We start from the raw sequence: 14,486 nt of genomic DNA, 5'->3' as shown, positions 1-14,486 counted from the left end.
TGAGGGACTTTCCTACCTTGAGTCACAGTTCTCTCTTGTGCCAACAAGTAATGGTCCATTCATTGGTTTTAGGCAAGATTATATGCTCTCTGCATGTAGTCAGTGTTTACCCCTATTCCTCTCTCAGCAGGCTCCCAAACCAGATGACACATGAACTCATCCTCTGAAACACAGGGAGCCAAAAATGATTCAGTCCTCATGGGCAGCCACAGAACCCAGGCAGCCATGACCTGCCCAGGCCAGCACCCTGAGTGTTATACCTACTGACGGAGGGATCAAGGTGTGTCCTGCACTGCACCAGGTCCTGTGTCCAGGGGGCACAATTTCCTCTGGGTCCTTGCAAAACCTCACTCAGGTAAATACTCTCCTCAAGGGGCTGCAGAGTAGCCCAGGCTCATAACATCACTCTGGAAGCTTTTTTTTTTTTAAGATTTATTTGAGAGAGATAAAGAGTGGGGGGAGGAGGAGAGGGAGAGAAAGTCTCAAGCAGACTCTCTGCTAAGCGTGGAGCCCAACATTGGGAGCCCAACGCAGGGCTCAATCCCATGACCCTAAGATCATGACATGAGCCAAAACTAGGACTAGGATGCTCAATCGACTGAGCCACCCAGGTGTCCCCCAATCTGGCAGCTTTTATCACAAACCATTCTGCACACAGTGTTCCTCCCTGACCAGCCAGAAAAGAATCAGATATGGGTGTGAGAAAATTCCTGACACTGGTACAGGTCACAACACTATGCCATTTGCAAATTATCCTCCAGAAATCCTGAGATTTCTTTCCAAAATAAAGCATAGCAAAATATTTACAAATTTCAAGGAAATCGAGTTCAAACATACCCACAGTACTGTAGCAAATCAGACACTGACTACTTCACAATCACCCAGCTTGGGAGAAGGGCAGTGACTTCAGTCACTCAAGAGCGCATCTGAGGACTGGGAAGGAAGGCCAATGGGGCACTTCCACTTCTGACATCTTGCCTCTTTGCTCCCTTTCTCTGGCTCTATACAAAGAGCCTCCAGTACTTTCAAAGTAAGAACACTCTTTTGAGAGTGAGATCAATCATTCCTGGAAGAGGAGCAGCCTGTCCCCTCCTTTCCCAGCCCTCACCTGCCTTAGACCTGCTGGCCACATCCATCAGTTTTTCACAGCCCAGACTCTATCAGCTGCCACCTGGCACCTCAGCAAGGTCCACTCTTCCAAATGCCCCAGGACCTGCATCTGGGGCTTACGGTCCTCCCCTAGCCTCCCAAGGGAGGTGCGGCATCCCAATCAACCCACAGGCCCTCAAGCATGCAACCCTGGGAAGGTGTTGCTGTGTCTGTCCCATAAGGCCTAGCATAGGTACTACAAAGGGCAGGGGCGGCTCAAAGGACCTGGGGAAAAGACACTTGTGTTCCCATACTCTGGTAGGGACAGAGCAAGAAAAACCCAAACCCTCAGCAGAGAGTTGGCAACCAACTACATTAACTCTCCTCCAGGGCACTCACCACAGTGAACAGACACTGTTCTTGGAAGGACACCTTTCACTGCCTTACACGAACAGAGCATAAAAGCAGAAAACTTGAAAATGTTCAGTAAGAACTAATTTAGGGGGGCGCCTGGGTGGCACAGCGGTTAAGCGTCTGCCTTCGGCTCAGGGCGTGATCCCGGCGTTATGGGATCGAGCCCCACGTCAGGCTCCTCCGCTGGGAGCCTGCTTCTTCCTCTCCCACTCCCCTGCTTGTGTTCCCTCTCTTGCTGGCTGTCTCTGTCTCTGTCGAATAAATAAATAAAATCTTAAAAAAAAAAAAAAAAAGAACTAATTTAGGAAGACCGTAATATCAGCAATGGACAATTAAATAGTTTAATAGTGGTATATGTTTTTCCTGTCAGGTTGTTCAAACTCATAAAAATATACCTTCTGTGGTCAAATACACTATATCCACCCTTCCTCTTCCTTTGTTGGGTAACTCCAGGCTATCTCTCAAGGACAGTCTGATTCTGTTGAGCATGAGAACCGAAAGGTGCTGGTCCACACACCTCCACAGAGCACCTTGTAAAAGCCGCTCAGGTGAGACCTCAGCAGAGATTTAGCATCACTTCTTGCTCATGAGAGGGGAGGAATGAGCTAAGGTACAATCCATAGACACCCAGTTTCAAGCACATTAAACAAACGGGCATCAGAGGGAAAGCCGGCAGGCTTGGAGCTAGGTTAATCCCAAGACAAATGTTGCTGCAGTCTTGGCAATGACACCAAAGTTGTATAAGACCTGGGATCTCAACCCCGGATAAAAAGGCAGGGAGGAGTGTCACAGCAAAAATTCATATCTAGTGTTAGTTTTACAGTTGTAAAACAAAAATAATCCATTCTTATAAAATAAGCTTTGAAGGGAGATCCAAGATTTTTACGTTCCCCAAGACAGTATGACGGAACTCACACAGCCCATGGGACCTCTCATTTCTGTGTGTGCAGCTGGGGACAGAAAAGCCTGGAGCAGAAACAGCAGCACTAGTCAAGTGTTCTGTCTTCCTGGTTTCTAACACATCTTACTTCATTAAAAGAAACACTAGGGGCGCCTGGGTGGCTCAGTCATTAAGCTCTGCCTTCGGCTCAGGGCGTGATCCCAGGGTCCTGGGATCTAGCCCCGCATCGGGCTCCCTGCTCTGCTGGGAGCCTGCTTCTTCCTCTCCCACTCCCCCTGCTTGTGTTCCCTCTCGCTGGCTGTCTCTCTCTCTGTCAAATAAATAAATAAATATTCTTAAAAAAAAAAAGAAACTTAATCTTCCTTAGGCTTGGGATTGGACACTCAATTTCTAAAACATGTAGGAGTAGCTCAAGATAAATGGATGGCTACATAGAGAGAACAAATAATACTAAATGCTCTCCCATTTTGACCAATTATGACTTTCAGTTAAATATATTCACAAGAAGAGTTAAAACAAACAAACCCAGCAGTGCAAAGAAAGTTTTGTGAATTGTCTACAACAGAAAGCAATCAGAAGAGGCCCAAGAGGCCCAGACTGACTCCAGCTGTCCCAAAGAGTTTATGACAGCAGGTACTGGAACACCAAACCAAAGTCTGAAACCCTTCAGTCCAGAGCGGGATGAGATCATCCTGGGAATGAAAAGAACACAGGTAAAAGACCTAGCATAGTGAATATCCCATTAGCAGCTGCTGGAGCTGTTATTTCTATTTTCCCATGGGCAGGGTGCTGCAGGTGCTGACAATATAACTTCAGCAACAGCTACATTTCGCAAACATTTAAAATCAAATCAAGGTACAACTTTTCTGTTTAACCATTTGTTTGTTTAACCACATGTTTTGCTACCTGTTCTGACCTGGAGACCATATTTACGAGCTACCATCCTCCCAACCATTTCAATCTTAACTAAGTGGCATCTTAGTGGCATTAAATACAAAAACTCTTTCTTGTTACTAGAATATTAACTTTTAGCCACCATATACTGATAATGCTGGTGTGTCACCAAAGCTTAATCCTTACTTGTAAGACTGAATTTGTGTAATTTCAATTAGAAGAGAACCCTATTTATGAAAATTTACACTAAAAACAAATATACAGGGGCACCTGGGTGGCTCAGTCAGTTAGGCGTCTGCCTTCCACTCAGGTCATGATCCCAGGGTCCTGGAATCGAGCCCCGTATCGGGCTCCCTGCTCGGTGGGAAGCCTGCTTCTCCCTCTCCCACTCGCCCTGCTTGTATTCCTTTTGCTCTCTCTTTCTCAAATAAATAAATAAATAAATAAAATCTTTAAAAAAAAAAACAAACAAAAACAAATATACAATCTTGAAAAAGACTGGAGAAAATGTCTATAAACAGAAAAATGAATCCAAACTGCATCTGAGCTGGATGTGGACTACAGATGGTCATGTCCAACAAAGTATTTTCTGGGTAAGATGTCCTCATTTCCCCTCCAACTTTCCACCTAAAATGGCAAAATGGTAATGTGCTACAGCCTCCCTGGTCCCAAGGCAACTACCTCTGGGGCATACCACCACAACCAACAGCAGGAAGAGCTTGCTTCCTCCCTCCATCCCCAGGGCTTAACCAAGTGCAGCGGTGGCCTTTAAAACAGGTCAAGGTGGGGAGACTTTCAGGAAGACTGAAGGGCCAGTCGGGAGGGGAGCTATACTGGGGATGAGCGATACAGGATTCCTTTTGGGATGTGTAATATGGTATGTGAACTATAGCTCAGTAAAGCTGTTATACAGAAAAAAAAAAAATCAACACAGTAACAGGGTCACACTGAAGAGACCACAACCAACTCTGGGTAAAGGTTCCAGTGATAATGTTACATCTCTACCACTAAGAGGTGAAGATCAAGTGCTCAGGAGGAGAGCATCTCCAAATGTGGCTATGAGAATAGCAAAGATGCACGCAGACAAATTGGAACGGAACTAACTCATGAAATACGTGGGTAAAAAGTATTAACTTCTAGGGGCGCCTGGGTGGCTCAGTCATTAAGCGTCTGCCTTCGGCTCAGGGCGTGATCCCAGCGCTCTGGGATCGAGCCCCACATCAGGCTCCTCTGCTAGGAGCCTGCTTCTTCCTCTCCCACTCCCCCTGCTTGTGTTCCCTCTCTCGCTGGGTGTCTCTCTCTCTGTCTCAAATAAATAAATAAAGTCTAAAAAAAAAAAGTATAACTTCTAAAGGACTACATTGTTTTAGATAATAACTGTGTATGTGCAATTAAAAAATAGTAAATATTGTAGGAAAGCCAACTTCCAAGTACATTTCTCTAAGTTTATACGCTTTCGAATTGTATCAAAAAATTATTTTAGGGGCACGTGGGTGGCTCAGCCGTTAAGTGTCTGCCTTCGGCTCAGGTCATGATCCCAGGGTCCTGGGATCGAGCCCCGCATCGGGCTCCCTGCTCGGCAGGAAGCGTGCTTCCTCCCACTCCCCTTGCTCGTGTTCCCTCTCTTGCTGTCTCTCTCTGTCAAATAAATAAGTAAAATCTTTAAAAAAAAAAAAAATTCTTTTAAATCTCCCTGGCAAATTCGGGCCTGCCTTACCCTGGGGTATACATGGTGCTTTACCTCCTCTTGGTGCCGGTCTTCATCTATAAGCCAGGCATGGTACAGTTTTACAGAGGTGCTCTGAGGCAGGAACAAGAGTAAAATATCTAGCCTCCTGCCTGGCTGTCCTCTGCCCAGTGCCCTACAGTTCCTCCAAAGAGTCCACTAGGAGATGGAGGTCACAGGAGGGACCTGACAGTATATGGGGATAAGGGCATACTAAGCCTGCACTCCTGTAAGGAGAGTGAAGAGAGGAGGCTTCAACGCCAGGCAGAGGAACAGAGTGCCATGGGACATCCTGCCTAGCCTTTAAAAAAACAGATTTTTAAGCTAGTTACAAGTGTGATAAAATGACCACCATTATTAGTTTGGGGTCTCTTCACCCTGCAGATTTTCTTCCATACACTTTTCTATTCTTTACATAAACAGGATCGGGCTGTCTTCTGTCTACATTCTTACTTAAGGAGCAAAAAAAAGAGATACAATGCTTATACACATTGGAAGCATATATGAAAAAAGAGGTTTGAGGGAAGAAAAATTTTAAGCTGCTTAAGAAAAACTGTGAGTGTTTAGAAAGCTCTCAAGCTACTCTGTTATATGTTATACCATAGACGTGTTTCAGGTTACTTTGTGGGCTCATGAATTTAGAATCTGGTTATTTGAAGATATCAAAACCAAGGTGAAAGAGGAGAAGGCAACACTGCCTTCATAGTCCTGAGTCTGGGAGTTTGCACGAGGAAGGAGATGATAGCAAGAGTACCCCTAAGAGAGCTGCAACCTCTAGGCCATCAGGATCAAGACCAAGCTGGTCTCTCCAGCCTCTCCCAGGATGGGCTTCCTTCTCTCATGGGTCTCTCCTCCTTCATCCCTGGGGCGGAAGGTGGGAAAGAGTCCTGACAGCTCTTAGGCCCTGGGGCCCCCAAGACACCAGGGCTGCCTTCTCCAGACACCTGTCCCACCTGGAATGACCTCTCCCACATTCAGTGGCACACTTGGCAGGGCACAAATTCTCCTGCCTTCTCCAATGTACCCAGAGAGGCTGGTGCCCAGCCCCCACAGGGGAATTAAGGAAGGAAGGGGGGAGGGTAGAGAAACAGGATTTGGTAGATGGCTAGGTGTACCACACTGTTCTTCAGAAGGTTACTGACCTTCAGGAGGTTACTGACCCCCTGGAGAATCTGAGACATCTGTGGGCCTCTCCTGAAAAATGCATACCTTCACTGAACTCTACACACAGACTGTGGTGCAGGCACCTGTGGACCCTATCTTCAGAATCCGATGCAGGGAATCCAATTAGAGGGATGAGTCAGATACTGAGCTTTCCCACGTCAGAACAAGGATGTTTGGTTCATGAAGTCAGAAACAGCTCAGAAGACACTGAGTTGAGCTGCAGACACTTAAATATAAGGGGATGGTCAAGCACTTAAGAAATACTCAGCAGAGAGTTGGGAGCAATGGGATCAAAGCTTGAGTGAACCTAACCTGAAAAGAGATTTGGGGGTTACCTACAAAGGGAAGACAGAAGGCACTCTAAGAGTGATGTGCAAATAAAGAAGAGCACTGGGTCAGGGCCCTCATAGGTGCGAACTGCCTGTGAGCAGAGGGGGCAAGGTCAGTATGAAAGAAGGAGGTCTGTAAAGAGACAGAGGCAGAACGTCTATACCTTCCTGGAAGTCATGGAATCTCCTCCCAGTTTCACATGGAAAATCTAGGGCTCATAGTCTTCGGACTATACGACACAGAGGGAGGAGGAGGGTCTTGCACTGTGTGGCCCTTTAGGTCCATGACAGACCTCAGAGTTCATGGTTTGGGGATCGGTTATGAGTGAGCCTTGGCAAAACCTTCACAATGTCTTCACTGAGAAGACGTACAGGAGCGACCCCTTCAAACCCAGCCACCATAGTCAAAAGGTCTCAAGCAAAGGAAGTGATCAGCAAAAGCCAGCATTTGGGAAATCCTGAAGGATAAATGACAGTTGCTTCAACAAAACAATTATTAGAAAAACAGAATGAGCCTATATAAATTTAAGTAACAAAAGAGATACTTCAATCAAATGCAATGTGCAGGACTTATTTAGATCCTGATATGAACAAATCAACTGTAAAAAAAATTATGGGAAAATCAGAGACATTTGAGCATAACCAGATATTCAGGTGGAAAAAAAAGTATTATCGTTGGTATAATAATGGTATTGTAGATACCACGGGCAGCTCCTTGTCTCTTAGAGATAAACAATGAAATACTTAATAGAAAAAATACATCCTGGGACTATGCCACCTAAAAAAAAATTCAGGTTTTGTTTGTTTTTAAGATGGGGGGAGACAGGCAGTGAGATGAAACAAGATCAACTAGGAGTTGGTAACTCCCAACAGGTGATGGATGACAGACCCAAACCAACTGTTCATCAGCTTAGGAAACTGTCTTTTCCATTGGGATAGGCCAGTGATGGGTATTAAGGAGGGCACATACTGCATGGTGCACTGGGTGTTATACGCAAATAATGAATCATGGAACATTGCATCAAAAACTGGGGATGTACTGTATGGTGACTAATATAACAAAATAAAAATTATTTTTTAAAAAAAGGAAACTGTCTTTTCCTTCAAACTCTGAGGTGGACTATAAATTCAATTTTGGGGAAAAAGGACCTTTTCTTGCTACCAGAATATATTGCAAAATATAATACTACTGGTTACTTTTATTACTTGGTATTCAAATAGGCAAAAATATGCTTTAAAATATAATCACACAAGAGAAATGATCTGCTTACCTTCCACTGTACAAAAATGTGCTCAATTTGTTAGGGCGATTATCTCACTAGGTAAAATAACTTCACTTCAAGGGAAAATTCTTCCCCAGAGCATCCTCTTTATGAACCAAACAATGGAAAATTTTCACCTCAGCAGGCTGGCCTCGGAGGCTCAGGCTCAACCCTGTTGCCTAGATACCAGTGACATCTCCAGTGCTTACAGAAGGCTCTGGCACCCCTCTGCAAGGGAGACTTCATCAGTCAGCAGTTGCTCCTTCCTTCCTTCCACATTCCACTGCTCCGACAGACACAGGGATGGTATACAGTGTACTGGTCTGTCACTTGTGAAGCTCCAAAGCACAAAAGAATTCTATTACATCTGCTAAAGTGGTTTTTACAATTCTATCAACTCTGGTGCTGGTACTCATGCACTTGATTTCTAACAATTCCTGTCAATTCTACTCTAAAGTCACAAAGCAAATGTATCAGTTGGAGTAACAGTTAACAGTTCAACTGACTTTTTCTCCAAAGTTAGTTACTGAGTTAGTAAGGCTTTTATTGAAGATTTTTTTATTTATTTCTGAGAGAGAGAGAGAACACAAGTGGGGAGGGGCAGAGGGAGAGGGAGAAGCAGGCTCTCCACTGAGCGGGGAGCCCGCCAGTGGGGGTTCAATTCGGGACTCCAGGATCCTGACCGGAGCCAAAGGCAGATGCTTAACAGACTGAGCCATCCAGGTGCCCCTCAAACTGACTTTTTACATCAAATATGATAAAGTATTCATTTTCCTGGCTTCTAATTCTGATAGTGGCTAAAATTAAAACAATAACACCACCACCCTGAAACTTCTCTTTAAATACTTAACACCAGGTTACAGGATGCAATTACACAAACTCCACAGCAGCAACCTAAGTAAATAAGCATCTGAGTTCACTTAAAATGTAACCCTGCTAAAAATGCAAATACTGCAAATATTTTAAATACTAGAGTTCATCAAAATTACTGTAATCATGGTGCTTTATTAAAAAAAAAAAAACACAGAACTGGTGAACTCGAACATTTTGTTAACGCTTTTCAAAAGTTTCAGTACTTTTTCTTAAAACTATTCTTTCCGAACGCTTTATTTTGTTTCATGAACATTTTACTAACAAAATGTTTCATTCCGAGCAGTAACTAGCTCTATTTCCCTGGTATTTAAGAGCACTAGGTTTTACTGTCGTCTACATTTTGTTTTCACAACGTCTGGACTCACTCTTCTGCTCGTGCAGCTTTACCATAGGAAACCGAGCGATACAAAATATTAGGATGGGAGGCAAAAGCAGTCTTGAAGCAAATACGAAAGAAATGAAAGCTCCGCCCACGGTGAAATTTACCACTATTAAAGAAGCCTTCCTCTGATCCATTTTAGGACTTTTGTGGATAATAAGATGGGCAGATTGCCTCACCAGACGCCAGCGGACAGGCCCAACTGGCATTCAACGCTCAAAATGGCTGCACATCTGCCGGCCCCAGGTAAACGGCACCTGAGGCGGTGGGCTGGCTCCTCCACCCAAAGACTCGAGGAGAACCCCCCTCCCCACCCCAATAACCAGGGAGCCCATGGACACCGCTGTCCTGGGAAGCAATGACCCAGGAGATCTTTCCCCCACAAAGACTTGGAGAAACCTCCTCAATGACCGGGGGAGATCCTGCACCGCCAAGATACCCGAGAGCCCCCTCTATGACCAGAGAAGATTCTGCCCCTTCAATATTAGGGGAGATGTTCTCCCCCCAGTAACCTGAAGAAATAATGCCGCTCTCAAATGACCGGGGGATATCCGGCCCCACCAAGACCCGAGGAGATCTCCCCGCCCCCAGGATCGCGGGGGAGCCCCTCCCCAAATAACCCGGGGACAACCCTAATGACCAGAGACCTCGCCCCTGAACGGCCCGGAGCCACCCTCCTCCAAATCTACCGGGGCGGCAGAGCCGTAGGCTGGACAAGGCGGGCGTTACCTGCGGCCTCAGCCCGTCCCGCGGTGCTTCGTCCTATTGTTTCTGTCCCATCAAGATGGCGGCGGCCGCGCCGAGCCCCGCCCCCCGCGCCTCGCTCCCGGAGCCCCTCGCTATTGGCTCGCACCAGGAGCCCGGCTCTTGGACTGGGCAGCCCGAAAATCGCTGTTGCTAGGGCCCCGGGATCCCCGGCAGCGGCTTCCGGGAGGGGTGGGGCAAGGAGCGGGGCCAGGGATGGGGCGGGGCCTTGCCTGCCTTCCAGGGGGAGGATGACCAGGGAGGTCAGGTGGGTGCTTGGGTGGACAGATGGACTTTGGGCTTGTGGGTGCAATGAGGGATCCCTGGGTGAACGGATGGCTCAACCAACTGTCCCATTTTTTCAGGGTCCGAGGGGTTTCCCGGGATGTGGGTTTTTCAGGGCTAACATTGAGACAGTTTGCAGCAAACTGGGAATTTCGTCCCCCTAGCAGATGGATGGACAGAGGACTAGATGGGGATGGATGGAAAGATGGACAAAAGAGTGACTGTAGACGGTGAGTAAAGGAGTGGATATACGCACAGTGAATAGATGACTAGATGTAGAGGGGCGGACAGAGGAATGGCTGTAGAGCCCTCTGGGGACTGGTGGATGACCCTGTGCCCAACCTAGGTCCTGCTAACCTCCACACTGCAGGGCTTGTCAAGGCTCATTTGTCCTGGGTCCTATGGGTTGGCCAGAAGGGCTCCACCTGAGTGGATGTCAGTGAAGCTGGGAAATTCGAGGGAGGAAGGCGGTGCCACTGAGAGTGGGCAGAGCCTCCTGCCTGATCTCTGCTCTCTCTGTAAAGGAGGCCAGCATGGCAGCCCCGGGCTGCATGTGCACTGGGGGTTTGCGGAGGTGTGGATTCGTGCATATGCGTATTCATTCAACAGGTATTTATTGTGCACCCACACTCTGTGCTGGAAATATAGGAGTGAACAAAAACAGTTTAAAAAAGGAGGGGGAGAGGGTGCTGCCTTTATGGGAGTGGCCAGGAAAGACTTCCTGTGACCAGCTGATCCCTCCTCTCCTGGAAGCATCTTCTCCATATATTTCAGGCCTCCATGCCCTCACGTCACTGGTTCTTCCTCTTTGCTCCTCTATCTACATTCTTTCTCTCATAACCTTATGCAGGTTCATGGCTTCAAATTCCACCTACACGTCCATCACTCCCAGAGGTGTGCGTCCAGTCCAGACCCTTCCTGAGTGCCAGACTCAATGCCCAGCTGTAAACTAGACATCTGCACTGGCTTCCACTTGGCATCTCAAACTCAACTTGTGCCACCCTCGCTCCAGCTCATCCCCCAAATGCACTCTGCCTCACCTCCCCCAGCTCAAAGGGGGGGCTGCTTCGTCCTTTCTATTGCTCAGTCCAAACACCCCTTGACTGCTTTCCCACTTACATTCAAGAAGTCTTGTTCCTTCCATTGCATCATCTATCCAGAATGAGAGCACTTCTTGCCAGACGCATGGCTTCTACCCAGTCCAAGCCACCACCACCTCTCCCTAGGGCAATGTCAAGGCCACCTCCCAGTCTCCTGCTCCTGCCCTTGCCACCTTTGGTCCATTCTCCACACATCAGCCTGCAGTAGACCCTCCCCAAGGAAAAGTCAGAGCTGGCAGGGACCCTATGATTCCCCATTACCTCTGACTGCATGTCCTCTGTTCATCTCCAGCCCCACTGCTCAGCAGCCTGAAGTTTCTTACCTATCACACCCCGTGCACTCTCCTGGCTCAAGGGCCGGGCTCCAGTTGTTCCCATATCTGCAATGCACTTTCCACAGATTTCCACAGGACTGTACCCTAATGCCCTCAAAGCCCCTCATTTCAGACTGCAACATGCACCTTTCAGCCAGCACATGGGATCACCTTTATCCCCTTACCCTGCTCTACTTTTTTTCATAGCAGTTGCCTTTCTTTCTTTTTTTTAAGAAATAATCTCATAATGCCTTTTTATTTTTTAAAGATTTTATTTATTTATTTGACAGAGAGAGATAGCCAGTGAGAGAGGGAACACAAGCAGGGGGAGTGGGAGAGGAAGACAGGCTACCAGCGAGCAGGGAGCCCGATGTGGGGCTCGATCCCAGGACCTTGGGATCACGCCCTGAGCCGAAGGCAGACGCTTAACAACTGAGCCACCCAGGCGCCCCAGCAGTTGCCTTTCTTATGGAGGCATTTATTAATCTTATATGGCATTGCCTGGATTCCTCCACTAGAATAAGAGCCCTGTGAGGTGAGAATCTCTCTGTTTTAGTCATGGACAGATCCTGAACACCTCAAATACCAAGTAAGCTCCAGAAACACCTGTTGGCTGACTGAATAAGAAGGATGCCATGTGGTATGAAGTGATAAAGTCTAGGGAAAAAAAATGCGGGCAGCATGAGAATATCCCAGATCAAGGCTAGCCCTGGGTCAGGCCCAAAGGCCCCATACCCAGCAGGATTTCTAGGAAGCCCAACCCAGCTTCTGCTCCTGTTCCCTGCCTGTAGCCACAGAATAAAAAAAGCCCAGCAGACACCAGTCATTCAAGCCCTCTCAGGTAAGTACTGCCCCACCTTCCTCTGCCCACCCACTCTCCCATTCCAATACTCCTATGTGTGGGGTTGAGGCTGGGCAGGGCAGGGTCTCCCTGGGGAAGACATTAATTCATTCTTCTATTTCTTCCATAAGTGCTGACCTGTGCTAGACACTGGGTACATAGGAAGAATGGGAAGCACAAATTTGAATGATTTATAGAATCCTTGCCCCACAGTAAGGAGTGTGCGGAAGTAAAGGATGAATATAACAGTAAAATAAACAACTTAAGGGGCACCTGGGTGGCTCAGTCAGTTAAGCGTCTGCCTTTGACTCGGGTCATGATCTCAGGGTCCTGGGATCGGGCCCTGCTTAGAGCTCCCTGCTCAGTGGGGAGTCTGCTTCTCCCTCTCCCTCTGCCCCACCCCCCACTCATGCTCTCTCTTTCTCTCTCAAATAAATAAATAAAATCTTTTTTAAAAACCCTTAATTATGGGCAGTGTGAATAATGGAGAAAAGGAACCAGGGTGATGTGCAGGGTATGTTGTTTACATCCAAGGTGGCAGGAAAGGTATATCTGAGAAGGGGGCATCTGAGCTAAGATGAACCTGGAAGCATGGCTGAGCAGGGAAAGATCTAAGAGAAGCCATTCCGGGACGAAAGCATAGCAAGTGCAAAGACCCCAAGGACAGAACAAGTTTGGCACACTGGAGGAATATGAAGACGTGCTTGGGTCTAATGGAAGAAGTAGCTCAGAGCTCAGTGGAAAGCTCAGAGGCATGAAGGAAAGACCAGAGATCTGGAGGCCAAGTCTAGGAATCCTCATGTGCAACCAGAAGTTCCAGAGGGAGAAATGGGGGTGGATGAAATAGAGGCATGAACCAAATGCATTACAGAAGAAAACTTTTCTGACGAAGAAAAAGCTGTGTCTGCAGATGGGAGGTACTGACCTCATTCCCAGGCAGGATGGAAGGGAAAGATGATAGTAAATCCTTAAACTCCAAGGAGAAAGAGAATATTGTACAAACTCACAGATAGATAGAACAAGTTACCTACCAAGGAGGAAGGGCCAACTGGCCTTTAACTCTCCCCCATAACATAGGTAAATTATCTGTTACCTATACCCAGTAAAGGGTCAGTCCTCATGCCTAGAGGGGGGAGATAGCCATTAATGGAATGGAAAAAAATAGTAGAATTTCCAAATTACCAAGGGAAAAATGAAATGAATGACAGCTTAGAGAGAGAAAAGAGGAAAGTAGTAGGGAGTTGGTAGTTTCATATAGGTCAATTGAATAAAAAGATAAAATCACAAAGTAAAAAATAATAAACATAAAGGAATTATGGAATGGCAAACATCTTTGTCATACTAAATAAGGAAATAAGGATACCCTGATCCCCCATTAAAGACCTAGAGACTGGGTTAGAAAGACAAAAAAAAAAAAAAAAAAAAAGATACATACTGTTTATAACAAAGATACTTGAAACCACAAGAAAAGAGAAGAAAAAAAAAAAGACTGAAAATAAAGGAGTTGTCAGAAAGATCAGGCCAGCACAAACTCGTAGATAGCAGGAATAGCCACATGACACCAGAGAAAGTAGGATTTAAGGTGATAGACATTGAGAAAAATAAAGAAGGTCATTATCTAACAAAGGCACAGTTCATGAAAAAAATATAAAATGTAAAATAATCATAAGCCAACATACACCAGTTACTAAAACAACTTTTTGTTTCAATCAGGAGCTAGACAGGACTGGTATCAACACTATTATCATTATACAATGCTTTAGAGTTCTAGCAAATGTAGTAAGGCAAGAAAATAAGATATTATAAATATTGAAAAGACAGAGACTGCACTATCTTTTTAGTTAATGTCATGATTGGAAATCTAGAAAATCCGAAGGACTTTCTTGAAAACTACACTTAATAAGAGAAAATGTTAAGGTGATAAATACAAGAAAAATATATTAAAAATTTACTATAGGGGCGCCTGGCATAGTCGGTTAAGTGTCTAACTCTTGATCTCAGCTCAGGCTGTGATCTTAGGGTCATGAGATCAAGCCCCACATTGGGCTCTGTGCTCTGCATGGAGTCTACTTGGGATTCTCTCTCCCTCTCCCTCTGCCCCTCCCACTTGTGCTCTCTCTCTCTAAAATAAATAATAAATAAAAAAAGTAAAAATAAAAATTTACTACAGG

The 14,486-nt window shown here is 46.1% G+C and overlaps 1 protein-coding gene across 2 annotated transcripts in view; it reads right to left on the bottom strand.

Moving 5' to 3' along the window:
• IP6K2 (inositol hexakisphosphate kinase 2) overlaps positions 1-9,903 on the bottom strand; it is a 29,692-nt gene extending 19,789 nt beyond the window's left edge. For both annotated transcript variants that reach the window (XM_008703812.2, XM_040628851.1), the window contains exon 1: positions 9,761-9,903. The gene's annotated coding sequence lies outside the window, so the exon portion shown is untranslated. The remainder of the gene's footprint in view (positions 1-9,760) is intronic.
• Between the last annotated feature and the right edge of the window lie 4,583 nt (positions 9,904-14,486).

This window comes from Ursus maritimus, unplaced genomic scaffold (genome assembly GCF_017311325.1).
Source record: "Ursus maritimus isolate PB19 unplaced genomic scaffold, ASM1731132v1 scaffold_14, whole genome shotgun sequence".
NCBI classification, from domain to species: Eukaryota; Metazoa; Chordata; class Mammalia; order Carnivora; family Ursidae; genus Ursus; species Ursus maritimus.
The sequence above is the reverse complement of the archived record's forward strand: the minus strand, read 5'-3'. Positions and strand labels throughout refer to the sequence as shown.